The 14,466-nt window shown below is 36.0% G+C and overlaps 1 protein-coding gene across 10 annotated transcripts in view; it reads left to right on the top strand.

Annotated features, from left to right (window-relative positions):
• Positions 1-14,466, top strand: part of SGCG (sarcoglycan gamma) — a 132,933-nt gene that overhangs the window by 39,124 nt on the left and 79,343 nt on the right. The window contains exon 2 of one of the 10 annotated variants that reach the window (XM_085216166.1): positions 5,018-5,068. The exons of the other annotated variants lie outside the window; for them this stretch is intronic. The gene's annotated coding sequence lies outside the window, so the exon portion shown is untranslated. The remainder of the gene's footprint in view (positions 1-5,017; positions 5,069-14,466) is intronic. 10 annotated transcript variants of the gene reach the window in all.

The raw sequence follows: 14,466 nt of genomic DNA, 5'->3' as shown, positions 1-14,466 counted from the left end.
AAGGAGAGACATTTAAAACATGTCATGAGGTAGTATAAATAGGAATGCATCTTGCTTGCCTCATTGCAGAAAAGGGAAGTGAATTTCAAATTTGCAGTTTAGTTATATGTGTCTTTTCAAAAAAGGCACAATCAAGACTTTCTAGATTGAACACCAAATAATTCTTTCAGATTTTTGAAATCCTATCTGTGATGAATCACTTAAATGAGGAAGAGGAGACACAAGGGCTTATTTTCATCTCTAGCCTCTGTGTCTAGTTCCATTGCTGTTGTTTTTTTTTTCAATATATTTTCAGCTCACTATTCAAAAAAGGTTCACGGAAGAGCATTATATCTCTATATAATGTATGTAATCATTTAACAAGGCTAATGCACTACTTTTCAAGGTTCTCAGCCAGCAATGGACTGCACTCGAGAATGGGGTTATCTGTGTTTGTATGTTTTGTGACTGTACTTAAATCTACTATGTGAACTGGGAGTATGCCTGTAAAGAGAGAGCAGCATTCTTCCTGGAAGTAGTTAGTATTTTAAGAAAAGTAGAAGCAAGCACAGGAAAAAGAGAAAAGGTTATACCAATTCATATGCTTTTATGTATTTGAATAGAGCTGCTTCTTTATGCTGTCACAGACAGTGCCTCTTCCAGCACAGAGGACATGAAATACTTTTCCTGAGAACAACATTAAAGATAATGTTAAAGGACTTTTCCTGAAAGCTCTGCTCCTTGTAAAGCATAAATTATAATGAGAACAGAATTTCTGCAGGACTTATTTTGGCCTTGATGATGATTACTCTTGTGTCACAGAAAGGATCACACACACCTAGAAATTAAAAACATGCAAATTATTTTTTTAAATAATTTTTTTTTAAGTTTCTAGAAGTTTTCTTGTTTGGTATAGATCCACATGAGAGGATGACAGCAGACATTCTTGAATAATTTGTCTCCAGCAGAGGGACTGCATTCATTTTCTTCACGTCTGTAAAGAACTTCCAGCCTTTCGGGCTTTTCAGAACCCTTAGCCAAGATCTCTCAATTTCTCCTGCAGCCCTGGACCCCAGGCTCTGAATTTACTTTGTGATTCTGGTGCATCCGTCCCACTTTACTCCAGTATATAACTAACCACAAAAAGGGTAACAAGTGACTGGGAAAAAGATATAAAAGCACTTGTGCCTACCAGTTCTTTGAGATTCCTGGTGGTGTTTCCATTCAAGGAAAACTGAAAGCCCAAAAACAATTTTTGTTTTCATATAGTAGCCTTTGTACTTAAGAAATAATGTTGTATTGCACATGAAAAACTTATCTTCACTGCAACTGAGAATAACAAACTACAGGTCTTGTCTGTATAACTTTAATGGGAAGCATCCATTTTGTCAGATATGCAAATAAGCTCCTTAATGTCAGCAATACCCAAAGACATGCAAGCCACTCTAAAGTAGACAAAATTCTAATTAGTCACCCAGGTTAGGAGTAAGTTTAAACTTCTAGAGGTACTATGGGCTCATTCCATTATCACTCCAAGTCACATAGTCTTGCTTAAAGAACAAATGTATTTTCTTAAGAATAGAATATTTTCTGTAGTTTACTTGCTGTAGGTTTCAAGACTTACTAATACTATAAATACAACTGCAAGAGATTTTTCTCTGGAGGACAGCAGAGATTTTAATACATAAGTGAGAATACAGAAATAGTTCCGTAGAGCTGTCTGGGAATTCACATTTCCTTATTTTTGTGTCTGGCACTTTCTTCCAGGTCTGAATGTATTGCTCTTGCAGGTGCAACAAATTGTGGTGTGAAAATATGATATGGAGAGTATGAATTTGAATGTCGCGAAACATCTGAAATGTCAAATTGTTTGCCAGGCTGCACAGCCTGATGAAACTACCACGTCACACACAACAGTTCACTTCCTTTGAGCTGTCACAAGGTGATAAAACTTTTCCAATTTCAGATGATTGATTATTCTCTTTTACAGAGTCAGGAACATTTTTCTGAGGAGTAGATTTATAACTGTGTAACAGATGGCATTCTTGTTCACCACTTGGAGCTTTCATAATCTTGGTAATCTCAAAAGAAAGTTAGTGAGATGCCCATTGAATTTATTCTGTATAGGAGAATAATTGCTGCTTACTGTTTTGGAACTTCTTACTATTCAATTCATTGTATTTAATTAAGACCACTTAAATGTTATCACAAGCTCTTGTTAACACAAACCAATGAGGGAGAAATAATTTCTGAAGTGGACAGTAAGGACGATATTCACTTGTCCATAGCTGAATTTCATCTTTATTTGTTTGGAGTAAGCCACATATGTGCTAGCAAAGACTAATCCTCAGCTCTGAAGGCAAATAGCATGACACAGCTTGCATCTGTGCAACTAATTTTCATCCCCAGAAAAAACACAGTGCTCTTTTGGGAGCCCTCATCTCTACTGTCCCCATAAAGTGGTCAAAAAGTGGCCCTGGTCATGCCTGGCAGGGAACCAGGGGGCAAAGGCTGAGCCATTCTGAGGCTTTGCTGTCAGCTGAACCTGCCAATATCCACAGTGCATGTCTTAACCCTGGCAGGTTTACTATTCTATATGTAAGGTAGGGGAATTCTTAGCACAAAAAAAGTCAGCAAATGAATGACAATATGCACCAAAGCAAATATACATTTTATACCCTGTGAAAATCTCTCTGAACTTTCATTGAACCCATAAGATCACAGCTCAGCATACATGAGAGAAATGCTTCAGCAAGTCTTGTGAGTTCTGCTCACAGAGACCTTAAGGATCATCTGCCTCCTGTCATAAACATTGTTGTGAATCACTTGATCAGATGACTCAGTTTTAAATATCATTTTTCCTAGGATAGAGAGGTCTTGTGAGTTAATTTTGTTCTTGGCAAATAATATTTCATTGTGAGTAGTTCAGAAACTGCTGGCTGTTGGACTACAAAATTCACGTATGCTTCAGTGCAGGTTTCCTGGGCTTTAGTGATTTTGTTACAGGAAAAATGCCTGAGTTGATTCTTCTACACGTAAAGACTTGTTATAAACAATTGTATTCATTTTGTAAATAATTTCAGTATCAAAATACAAAAGTAATGGTCTCAGAGAACGAATACCAGAAAGCTTGAACTCTAGTAAAGGAAATATACGTAGGTCGCTCCACAAGTAATGCCTCCTATTTATTTCCATGGAAACTGCAACAGATACAAAGAGTCAAGAACACTATTTGATAGAGCAAGTTCTCAGCTACTAGTTTTAACATAGACAGTAGTTTTAAACATAGACACCACCATTGGCTATGCGTTTTCACCAGCCATGAAAACATCTTTCTTCTCAGAAAGATCTGCACCAGAATAAATGACCTGCTGTCACCATTGCTGAAATGCACCAGCCACCACCTCACTGTGCTCATATCCACTGTTTGGTTTCCATAAATGTTCAGCAAGTGTTGAGTCGATGGGTGGCTTTTTGTCTGCATGGAGGAACACTATGGCACACTTTTGCTCCATATACACTTCCATGTCAAACACCATTGTGTCAGACTGCTCCTTTGCTGCCATCTGTCGCACAGCAACAACATGTATCAGAATATTGATGGGAAGATTCAACCTCTTCTGCCATACCACCAACATCTGCCTCTGACTCTGCTCTGATGGGCCAACATCATACAGTTGCAGTAATGCAGCAACAGCTTGCTACCTCCTCTGGTGCAGACTTTTACTAGTGCAGCATGCAGGCTTGAGTTTTAATGATTTAAATTGGATGCCTGGGATGTGTCAGATGTGATAAGAACATAAATTAGACACTGTAGATTGCAAATATCACATTTTTTTCCTTATAATTAAAACAGTTGTTTGATTTTACATATCTAAAGTTACAGAAAATTCTAGAATTCATTATCTTATGCAGAATGTTGTCCACCAAGTTACTTGCAAACTAATCTAAGAATTCAATGTCAGTCTTTTCCAATGAGTTACTGTAATAAGGACTGAACAGAAAGGACTTATCTGCATTGTGTAGTGTGCATGTCTCTTCTGAATAAGAGAATAATTTAACTGTCACTGACTAAAATAACTAAAATCCTAGTGAACAAAGATGACCTCAGTGAGATTATAGTAAAAGTTCAGTAATTTTGCAGCCATCTCCTGTCTGTTTCTTTTCTTGGTGTGTCAGCTAATACCCAGATCACACTGTAAAGCTGTATTACTTACAAAGAATAACACCCCAGAGGGCCCAAAGAAAAGCTCTGTGATACCTGGAAAGATCAAATGATCAGAATAAGAGAGTATGCAATGTTCAGTTCTCAGTGTAATTTATAATTCTGTAAGGACTATCATTTTGTTATTTATAGATGGAAAATGTATGAAATCCTCAGGTCATCCTTGGGCTTTTAATTTTGTTTTGTCCTCTTTAGTGAGAAAGCCATTTACACAGTAGACTAAATGTGTACTGTTCTTATTTTCCATAAAGACAGGATTTTTATTAACTTCTAAGATGAGGGAGAAGAAAGATTCTGCCAGCCTCAGTGTCTGCCTGTGTGTGCTGTTTTTCTTAAGGACATGTTAGCTCTCTGTATTCCTTGCCTTTTTCCTTTCATCTGACTGTCTTGAGATAGGTGTTGCAGAGCTTAAATTTATCATTTAAAGACTTGTCTGTTTCTCTTAGCATCAGGGTTGGATTTAACTTTGGTGTTACTTGTTCTTTCAATTCATTTAGTTGTTTTTTTTTTCATTGTGTTTATTTTGTAAGTTATCACAGAATACCTAGTTTATTGATTAAGAAGGAGATTTTATTACTGAAGGATTTTTAAGAGCTTGTAATGTATTATTTATCATTCAAGAGTACAACTGATGTTTTAATTACTGAAGATAGGATTATTACTGCTACCGAGAAAGTTTTCTTAATAGTAATGTTTTCTGCACCATATTAAATTCTTATTTCCTCTCTTTATTATTTTCCTTTATTAATGAGATAAAGGAATGAAAAGGGAATGGATAATCATCCCTCTTTGATTCACTCTTGTATTTGTCAGGCATTGCTGAGGTGCAGAACCCTACAAGCGCCATCATCTGAAATAATAAATGTAAGTCAAATGCTGTGTTTTATTTTCTGGCCGATATTCCTGAGGTGCATCTCCACTATATGGAGAATATCCCCACAGTGCTTCAGGTTTCCCAGCAAAAGCAGTGGGAGTTGCCTTTTCCTCTTATACTATAAGCTGTGCAGCACACTCCTCTCGCTGTACTTCCCTGTCCTTCAGCAGAATTCTTAAATAGTAATTAGTCTTTCGTTCTCTTCTTGACTCATTCATCATTTTCAATAACAGATATAGGACAGGGATGTGGGAAGGAGTGGCAGTGCACCAAGTCAGGGGATAAAGGTTGAATGTTATGGTATTGGAATTGACAGTGTTTATGTGCTCGCCACTAATAGCCTTTGGATGACTTCTGAATCCAACATATGCAGCTGAAAGATCTGAAAGCAATTTCAAGTTTGTGAGTTCACTGGAATTCATTTCCAGTTGAATTCCTGTTATATCCTGGGTTAAGTAGCTTTTTAGGATCTGTGCTTGAGTATGATCTCAATTTGTCTTCCATTGTCTCAAACGTCAGCTGTAATTCTCATCAGTTTCTCACGTACTGGGCAAGTACATTAAGATAAGAGTTCTGAATTTCAGTTTTCTAAAATTTGCTCAATTTATTACACCTATCTTGATGTTTTTTCAGGTAGATGACCAATGAACAATATTTCCCTAAAATAGAATCATAGAATGGCCTGAGTTGAAAAGGACCACAATGATCATTTAATTTCAATGCCCCTGCTACGTGCAGGGTCACCAACCACCAAACCAGGATGCCCAGAGCCACATTCAGCCTGGCCTTGAATGCCTCCAGGGATGGGGCATCCACAACCTCCTTGGGCAACCTGTTCCAGTGCGTCACCACCCTCTGTGTGAAAAACTTCCTCCTAATATCTAACCTAAACCTCTCGTCTCAGTTTAAGACCATTCCCCCTTGTCCTATCACTATCTACCCATGTAAAAAGTCATTTACAAATACTTCTAAAATAAATCATGGAGTGGCCAACAAGTTGTAAAAGATTATATTTTATGGAATCTGCACAGACGGAGAATTTTCAACAGTGAGACAGTGCCAGCGTGTAAGCATCTTAGGCAAGCAAGTGTAGATCTCTTATTTCCCCCTCCTTCATTTAAGAGGAAGGAAAGGTTACACTAAGAAGCCCCACAAGGCTTAACACCTATTACTGAGACCAAAGCCTCCTCTGCAATGTTTCTGCATGCTTATCAGTTACTGAGAACTGTGAGTGACTTAATCCTTAATCTTCCAGATCAATTTGCAAGACAGTATAAGAAATTTTAAGTAGTTCCCTATTAGGACTGGACAAAGAAAGAGGGTGGTGTGATGGAAGTTCTGCATATGCTATCTTAGCTGGCCTCTTCATTTTTCTAGCATCTTAACATCCTAGACAGGATGGTAATAGAGTCAGCATTCACAGAAACAAGTTGCCTCCCTACAAAAACTTTGGTAAGTGTTAAACTAAGCTGCATCTTGGGATAGACAACAGACTTCACTATTAAAGTCCTAAAGTGTGTCTGTACACTGGGAATGTTGCAGGAATTTTATCATTTTGAAAAAAAATTGTTATATTAAAACTGAAAATCACCATTTTCCGTCCACATGTGTTAGCAACATTTAAGTAGAATGAAACTTCCTGCTCACCCAGGAAATGCAGTGTATATATATATGCTAGAGGCAGAACATCTCATTAAGCATAAAACCTTGGTTAAATAAATAGTAGTAAAATATTCCTGTGCAACAGAACCACATTGTAAACTAGCTCCATAATAGCTAGTTAATCGATCATTTTGTTTTTCCTTTCTTACCAAATCCAACTACTGCAGTTAGATTGAAGATATGTTGGAGTCATATATCTAAAATTTTTAGAAGGATGTAATAAGGTAAAGCATTTCTTGACTGTGAATGTATCCGTAACACCAGTAATTCCAGTGCTGTATGCAAGACTGGGGAAGCTTCAGCAAAAGTAGTTCCACTTGCTGTTCAGCAAATAACTGGGAGGCAAGTTGAGGACCTATATGATAATTTGAACCTTCTGTCAATATTTAAGAAACCTTACTTTATGTATTTGTCTGATAGGCAAAGGAAGGCAGCAGTGTATTGTGGAAAACTGCTGATTCAGTCAGCTAGGTCCAGGAGAATGCAATTCTATGACCTTGAAACTGAGGGAAAGACTGAATTTACTGAGTCTAGAAAGCTAGCTAATAGGTTCCGGGAGCAAAGTTTAAAGTAAGAATTGGATAATTGAAGACCAGGATTTCCATAAAAATATCTTTACTCCTCTGTGCAAGGCCATGCAAAAAGAACATGATTAAGGCAGAATAGAGGGTGTGAGTAACAGAAATGGCATATTCATCTTAACGGAAATGAAACCAGTGTATGATACTTTAAAAAGGTTAAAGCTTTTTAAACAAGATTGAGGGAATGGTGAAAAATGGAGGGGAGCACATTTTGGTGTGATATGAAGAAGTCTTAAAAACCACATATCTCCATCTATAGAGTAAAACATAAGCTGCCAGTATGAAAATATGTGGAAAAATGGAAATAAAGGAAAACTATACATCTTTCTGTATACTTTAAAATAAGATAGATTCCTTTGCTTTAAGGAAGCTAAGAAACTAAATGAAGTTTAATAGTCGTATTAAAAACGTAACTTTAAAAAAAATGTCAGTAACATTAAGTAACACTAAGATAAAAGCATATGGGAAATACAGAATGAGACATGCAAGTGGTAACGTATTCACAGAAGTTTACTATAACACAGACTGATGAAGCAATTATATCAATTAGATTGATTCCTCAATTACTGAATTGTGCGAGCGGAATAGAATAGTAATTGTGTCATTAATAATATGAATATAATATTCTTGTTGTATTGTTTTTGATATAGCAATGTGGTTATTAATATTAATAATATTTAATTATAAATAAATCATTAATTAATAGAAACTAAAGAATAAAGACTACATTGCCAGTGACCTTACCTGAGTTTGCTGTAATAGATCAGAAACAATATCAGAAAAACCATATTATTTTCTTTTACATTCATGATATAAATGCCGTAAGTACATCCAGTAATAAGACTACAGTTTACAATCCCATCAATGACTGCTTTCAGGAGCAGTATCTCAAGAAGCAGAGTCATTTTCTGACTTAATTCTGATCAGTGCACAGAGTTTCTTTCATGTTGTTATCAAGGGGTGTATTGAAACAATGGCAATATTGATGTTAGAGCAGATATCTTTGATGATGCAGCCATAGCCAAAGAATCTTAACCATTGTTCTTAACCTTAAAGAGGGACATTACATAAAGAGGAAGCAGTCTATCAAAAGGAAACAAAATTTTGCACAGTGACTATTTCAAAGTATTGTCTTGAATTCTCATGGTAAATACATACTAAAAAGATGTTTGGATGAACCAAGAGGGTAAACCAGAATATCTAAGTATAAGTGCAAGAGAAGTCATTAGAGGTAATAACATACTAGTTCTATCACATGGGAAAAACAAAGATAAAAACTCCATTAGGTCAAATGTAAGAACACAGTAAAGGAGTCCAAATAGTATTTTAGAACTTGAAAAAAAAAAAAAAAATCTTTTTCTTAAATTACATCTGTCTAGTCTTGCCTGGTCCTCTGAATCTGAATGAAGTATCATGACAGTGATTTTTTCTGATTTACTTAATGTTTGGAAACTATGTTAAGGGAGGAAAAATAAATCAAATGGAAAAATGGAAAACATTTGAAAAATATTTTTACTGTAAGTGAGATTGAAAAGTACACAGATATTCAACAAATAATAATTTTTAATATAGCCCCCATTCCATGCTGTCAATGACTACTTTTCATCTATTACATCAGTATAAACATATTAATTATAATCATCTCAAGATTGTTACATACATTTTCACTGCAGGATACGCAAACAGTCAGCTAGGCCACGTGAATTTCTCTGCCAACTTCCACAGATTATGTAGCAGGGATCCAGCACTTTTAAGTTGATGACATTAGTTTACAATTGAAACTAGTATACCGTATAACAGTATGTATATACAATCATAGCAAATCAAAGCCAGGTAAGATTAAATATATGATGTTAGAATGAGAGAAGTTTGAAAGGAATTAGAAACTTTTCATCTGGTCATAAGAGTTTGAACTTCCCTGTCTGTCTGAATTTGAATAGGAAGCATTTCCATATGGGTTCCAAAGCTTCTTGATCACTCCTACTTTTTCTAACAACAGGTTTTTCCTCTGGCAGAAAAATGCTACAGCACTGCTAAGCTATTTCTTTTCTTCATCAGTGAACTCTTGTGTCCCCAGAAAGGCAGTAGTGTGCCTTTTACTGCATGTCTGAATGCCAACAAATTGTGAAGTCAGTCTTAATGTACTTCTGGTGTTCATACTATATAATGATACACATCTAGCCCAATATGTTATATAAAAGCTTTAATGAAAATGTTCCATGAAAATACTGTATGCAGACTGTAAAATAATTCTCACTTGCCTGAGTTGACATGTGATTTTATTTCACTTTACAGTTTATTTATAATGACAAAAGAACTTAGGGAAGGTTAAAATGATTCAAATGGTCTTTCTACTATTATAGTTTTGCACTCTATCCTCTCTTTCAGCCTCACATTTATAATCTTCTTGCATGTAAATAAATATCCTTCATGTAAAAAGAGAAGTTCCAGTGACTGATGTGGTCTGGTTTGTTTTTTTTTTTTTCCAATAAAATGTGTATTGTATGAGCACCAGTGGTGCAGATTTGTTCACAAGACTTCACCAGTTCTTCTTAACTTTGACTTGAAAAGGAATTTTGAGTGCTAAGCTTTTTCTCTCTTTGCTGAAAGTCCCAGTATAGTTACAAACAGTCCAAAGATATAAAATGCTAAGAGTTGTGTAATTATGAATAGAATTATAGTTTGTTTACTGTATTAGGTGAACTAAAGCAGTTCTATATTTAAAATTGTGCTTTCCAATTGCTTATTATTATTGCTTGCTATATGACAGAATGACAAAATACAAGACTGGGCCATTTAAAATGGAATCTATTCCTTTTTCTGTTGTTGTGTTTTTTACTTGTTGTTTTACTTTATTAATACAGAATAATCATAATTATCTAATCACAGAATGGTTTAGGTCAGAAGGAATCTTAGAGGTCATCTGGTTCCAACTCCCTGCTATAGGCAGGGACACCTCCCTCCACATCAGGTTGCTCACAGCCCATCCGGCCTGGCCTTGAATGCCTCCAGAGAGGGGGCATCCACAGCCTCATTGGTCAGCCTGTTCTAGTGTCTCACCACTCCCTCACACTGAAGAATTTCTTCTTAATATCTAATCTAAATTTACCCTCTTCCTGTTTAAAGCCATTTCCCCTTGTCCTGTCACTTTATGCCTTTATAAAAAATCCCAGCTTTCCTGTAGGCCCTCTTCAGGTCCTGGAAGGCCTCTGTAAGATCCTGGAGCCTTTTCTTCATGCTGAAGAGCCCTAACTCTCTCAGCCTGCCCCTGTAGGGGAGGTGCTCCAGCCCTCTGATCATCTTTGTGGCCCTCCTCTGGACCCCCTCCACCAGCTCCATGTTCTTGCGCTGAGGGCACCAGAACTCAGCACAGTACTCCAAGTGGAGTCTCAGGAAAGCAGGGTAAAGGAGCAGAATCCCCTCCCTCTAAGCACTTAATGTTCATGAAAAAAAACAGGTTTTTGTGAACAAAACTAGTGAAAACGTATTTTTACTTTTCTTTTTTCCAATTCAATTTAAAAAAAAAAAACAAAATCAAAAACACTTATTTCAATTAAAATACTATTTTGTCTTCAGTAATCACTATACATAACTAATTTCTGAAAATAACATGATTAATTCATGATTGCTCTCTCAAGCAGGCTTCTGGTAAGCTTGCAAATTCAAAACACTATCTTTATTAAATATTCCAGAGCTAGCAGTATAGCTTTTGAACTTGAGGCCCAAACTGACCTAATGGCAACAGTAACATTAGTGATGGACAGTCTTTCAATATTTAGATATTAATTTAAAAAAAATCCTGGATTCCTGGGCCTCTTTCGTGGAAATCACAGAGACTAGTCTCCAAATCTAGCTTCATAAAAAAATGGAATAGGTCCAAGGTAATGTTCTTTCATGGCTACACAATTCCAGAAGGCAGTCTAAGTATTAAAGTGTAAAGAATTCACAGCTGTTTCATCAGCAGCTTAAACATGTGCTCCAACAGGTATGGATTTTGTATGCTACGTGCAACGTTTTCAATTATCAGGCTTCCCCAGACAGCCAAGAGATCTCCCCATGTAGGGCTTTTCCTTTCAGTCCAGCTTCTTAAAACAGCTCCAGGCCATAAAGGAATTTCTCTTTTATTTCTACAAACAAACCTAAGGTTATTCTATGTAATTTTGTCTCTTGAAACTCAGTAATACCATCTATTACAAAACTCAGAGTTGTTGATTCCTCCAGAAAAGGACGTACAACAGTACAAATTCTTATAGCTTTTCACCTTTAATTGCTTGTTACTGGGCCACAATTCTGTTACAAATCATGAAACATTATATTAATTAGAAAAGTTATATGTATTTCAAAGCAGGCTGTTGCCTAGGCCAACACTGTCCTTTTGTTAGGACCAAAGCAATTTCCAGCAGTACTAATGCTCGGGAACAATTGAACCATTTTCTGTCAAGAAAAAATAATTTGTGCAGGGACCAAAACTGCACTGGGAGATGTCCCCTGTGGAATTTCTGAAGGGCTGAAAGCAATCACAAAACTCATAGTTTTTTGGTGAAATGCATAATGGATTTTAACCTTGCCTCATTAAACAGCACTACATAATAGATTATGTATAAAACCCTCCACTCACACAATATACATTTTACAACAGAGTGAAAACAGAATTGAGGAAAACAGGAATCAAGAAAGTCCCATCTTCCTGTTAAATGCTTCTGGAAATCATTCCTGCAATTAATTTGACCAAATGCTTACGTCTAAAGTGTGTAGGTGTGAGGAGGTGCAAGTCATCCCAGGCACTTTTTATTCCTCTTTTTATGCAGAAAAGTTAATTGCATTTCAGGTGCAGTTCATTGCATGTCTAACATATACATCTAAAATAATTCAGATAAGTAATTCCTAGCAGGAGTGGATTTATCTTATTGACCATAAAAAGAATCCGAGTTGTCTGCCTCAGATAGTGAAGTCTAAATTGTTGGTGAAATGAATCCCAACCTCAGAGACCACTGTAGTGAGACTGACGTAAGAACATGAAGATCTGAGAATTAATTTATTCTTTATCAGATTATATTTCTACTGAGAAATTTATCCTGAGGATGTAGAAAACAGGCATACAAGGAAAAGCTTAGGTGCTCTACCTAAAGACTTTTTGAAAGCTCAGCTAACTTCATGAGATTGTGCAGTTTCTGAAGAGAGATTGCTTTTCCTACAACCCTATTGAAATAACCCTTTAAGTATTCTTGGAAGGTGATTTTTTTTTCCTCCTCAAAACAACAAGCAGTGTGTCTTGTGAAGGGAATTTCTGTTACTGCAGAATTTCCGTAGCTTTCTTCCATCTTGTTTCTTGTTATACTGACATTTACCATGTGTGGACTAAAGGAAACAATAAGAAACTCAGAGGATCCCCAGTGTTAGGATATTGGACAGTTGTATGATACTATATCTGAGCAAAAACTGAACAAGTTATTTCTCTAAGTACATCTGTTTTTGTCAGAAGTTAGCAGTTAGTGCATCCTATGCTGTAAGTTACAATTTTCAAGAGAGATTTACTTGAACGCAAGGGAAAAAAAGCTTTTCTAAGTATTTTGTGAAGTCTATCGTATCTGTAATTGTCCCAGTTTGTCTCGGTTGACAGAGAATCACAAATGAGACTTAAAATAGGAAACTACTTCTGTGTTAGTGACTTGATATATTATATAGTGGTTAGCTGGACAACAGCAAAAAAGTACTAACTCATATATAAACACCATCTTATAATCAGTACTAGGTGCTTGAATAGTGCACAGAATAGGAAAATATAATCTGGTAGTTTTAAGCAAATGTAGTTCACACAGTGGATATGAATGCCATCTTGTAAATCTGCATTGTTGTGCAGTTATGTTAGTATAAGTTATTCCAGAATCTGTTATTCTCCACTAATAAGTCATTATACCATCTTCAGTATTTTCTACACAAGAAAATATTTGCCTGCACAGTATCATGAGCAACTGGTACTGATAACAGCAACAAATTAAGGAGACCATTGCTTCAGCAGTTACATTATGAACTGCTGATGATCAAGTCTCATTTTTATTATGAATAAACAACAAATTATAACTTTTGAAATATTTTTGAATGTAAATGCAGAAATAAGATGAATGCTGCATATGTACAAACAGTGCGTAGGCTTCTGTTTACTTGTAAACTTATTTCCTCTGGTTTGTAGCTTGATAGGAAGCTATAGAAAAAAACAAAAAAAGATGTATTTCCAAAGATGGGGGTCAGTATTAAGAGCCACATGCTTGTCATAGACACAGGATGATTCTACAGGAGACCTGAAGGAACCCTTTCCATGACTTAGAGAAATTCAGCAGCAGAACAAGGATGCAATTTAATCACGTTTTGAAAATTCAGTGCAGAGCAAAGTGATCTAATTCCCAGGAGTGAGTTCTGAATAGAGAGGAGACCCCGTGTGGAACCCATCTGAAGGCACTCTCATCTGGGAACGTTACACAGTAGAAAAGTTGGCTACTTTTTGGATGCATAATGCCTGTAGATACACCTAGCTCATAGGAAGTACTTAAAATACCAATTTTCTTTTTGATATGCATGGTTGTTTGTTGTGGTTTTTTTTGTTGGTTTTTTTTTTCTTCATTTTATATCAGTGGAAATGAGACAGATGTTACCCATTGCTGTTCTTGATAAGCAGCTTCAGCTGCTGAGATTTTTTTCTTGTTCTGAAGTGCAAATTTTAAGGAATGGTTTGAATTCTTGGTGATCTCTGTGCTGGAGAGGTGGAAATTACTGAATATCCCCGTGTTTTAAAGAAGTACAATCTGGTAAGATTTACTTAAATTCAGAAAATACTTCTTTAAGACTTGTAATATAAAGTGGAAGTTGTATAAGTACCGTAAGTAATGTTTTTACTGATGATATATCTGTATATGACAAATTAAGAAATAATTGTTTCTCATTATAAAGAACCGTTTTGTTTCTTTACATACAGATCATGAATTCTGTCATTCCACTGTTATACAGCTAAGTTTTGCAACAGAAAGAGTGCTTTATTTTTCACTGAATAGAGGAAAGAATATGTAGAATTGTTCTTGAAGCTGTACTTGGCAAGGCACCTCTATCAAGTCTAGAATTATTTTTACACTACAGTAATTTTGTTCTATGTG

This window comes from Meleagris gallopavo, chromosome 1, assembly GCF_905368555.1.
Source record: "Meleagris gallopavo chromosome 1, MGAL_WU_HG_1.1, whole genome shotgun sequence".
Classification (NCBI taxonomy): Eukaryota; Metazoa; Chordata; class Aves; order Galliformes; family Phasianidae; genus Meleagris; species Meleagris gallopavo.
Note: the sequence above shows the minus strand (reverse complement) of the source record. Positions and strands in the feature narration are given on the sequence as shown.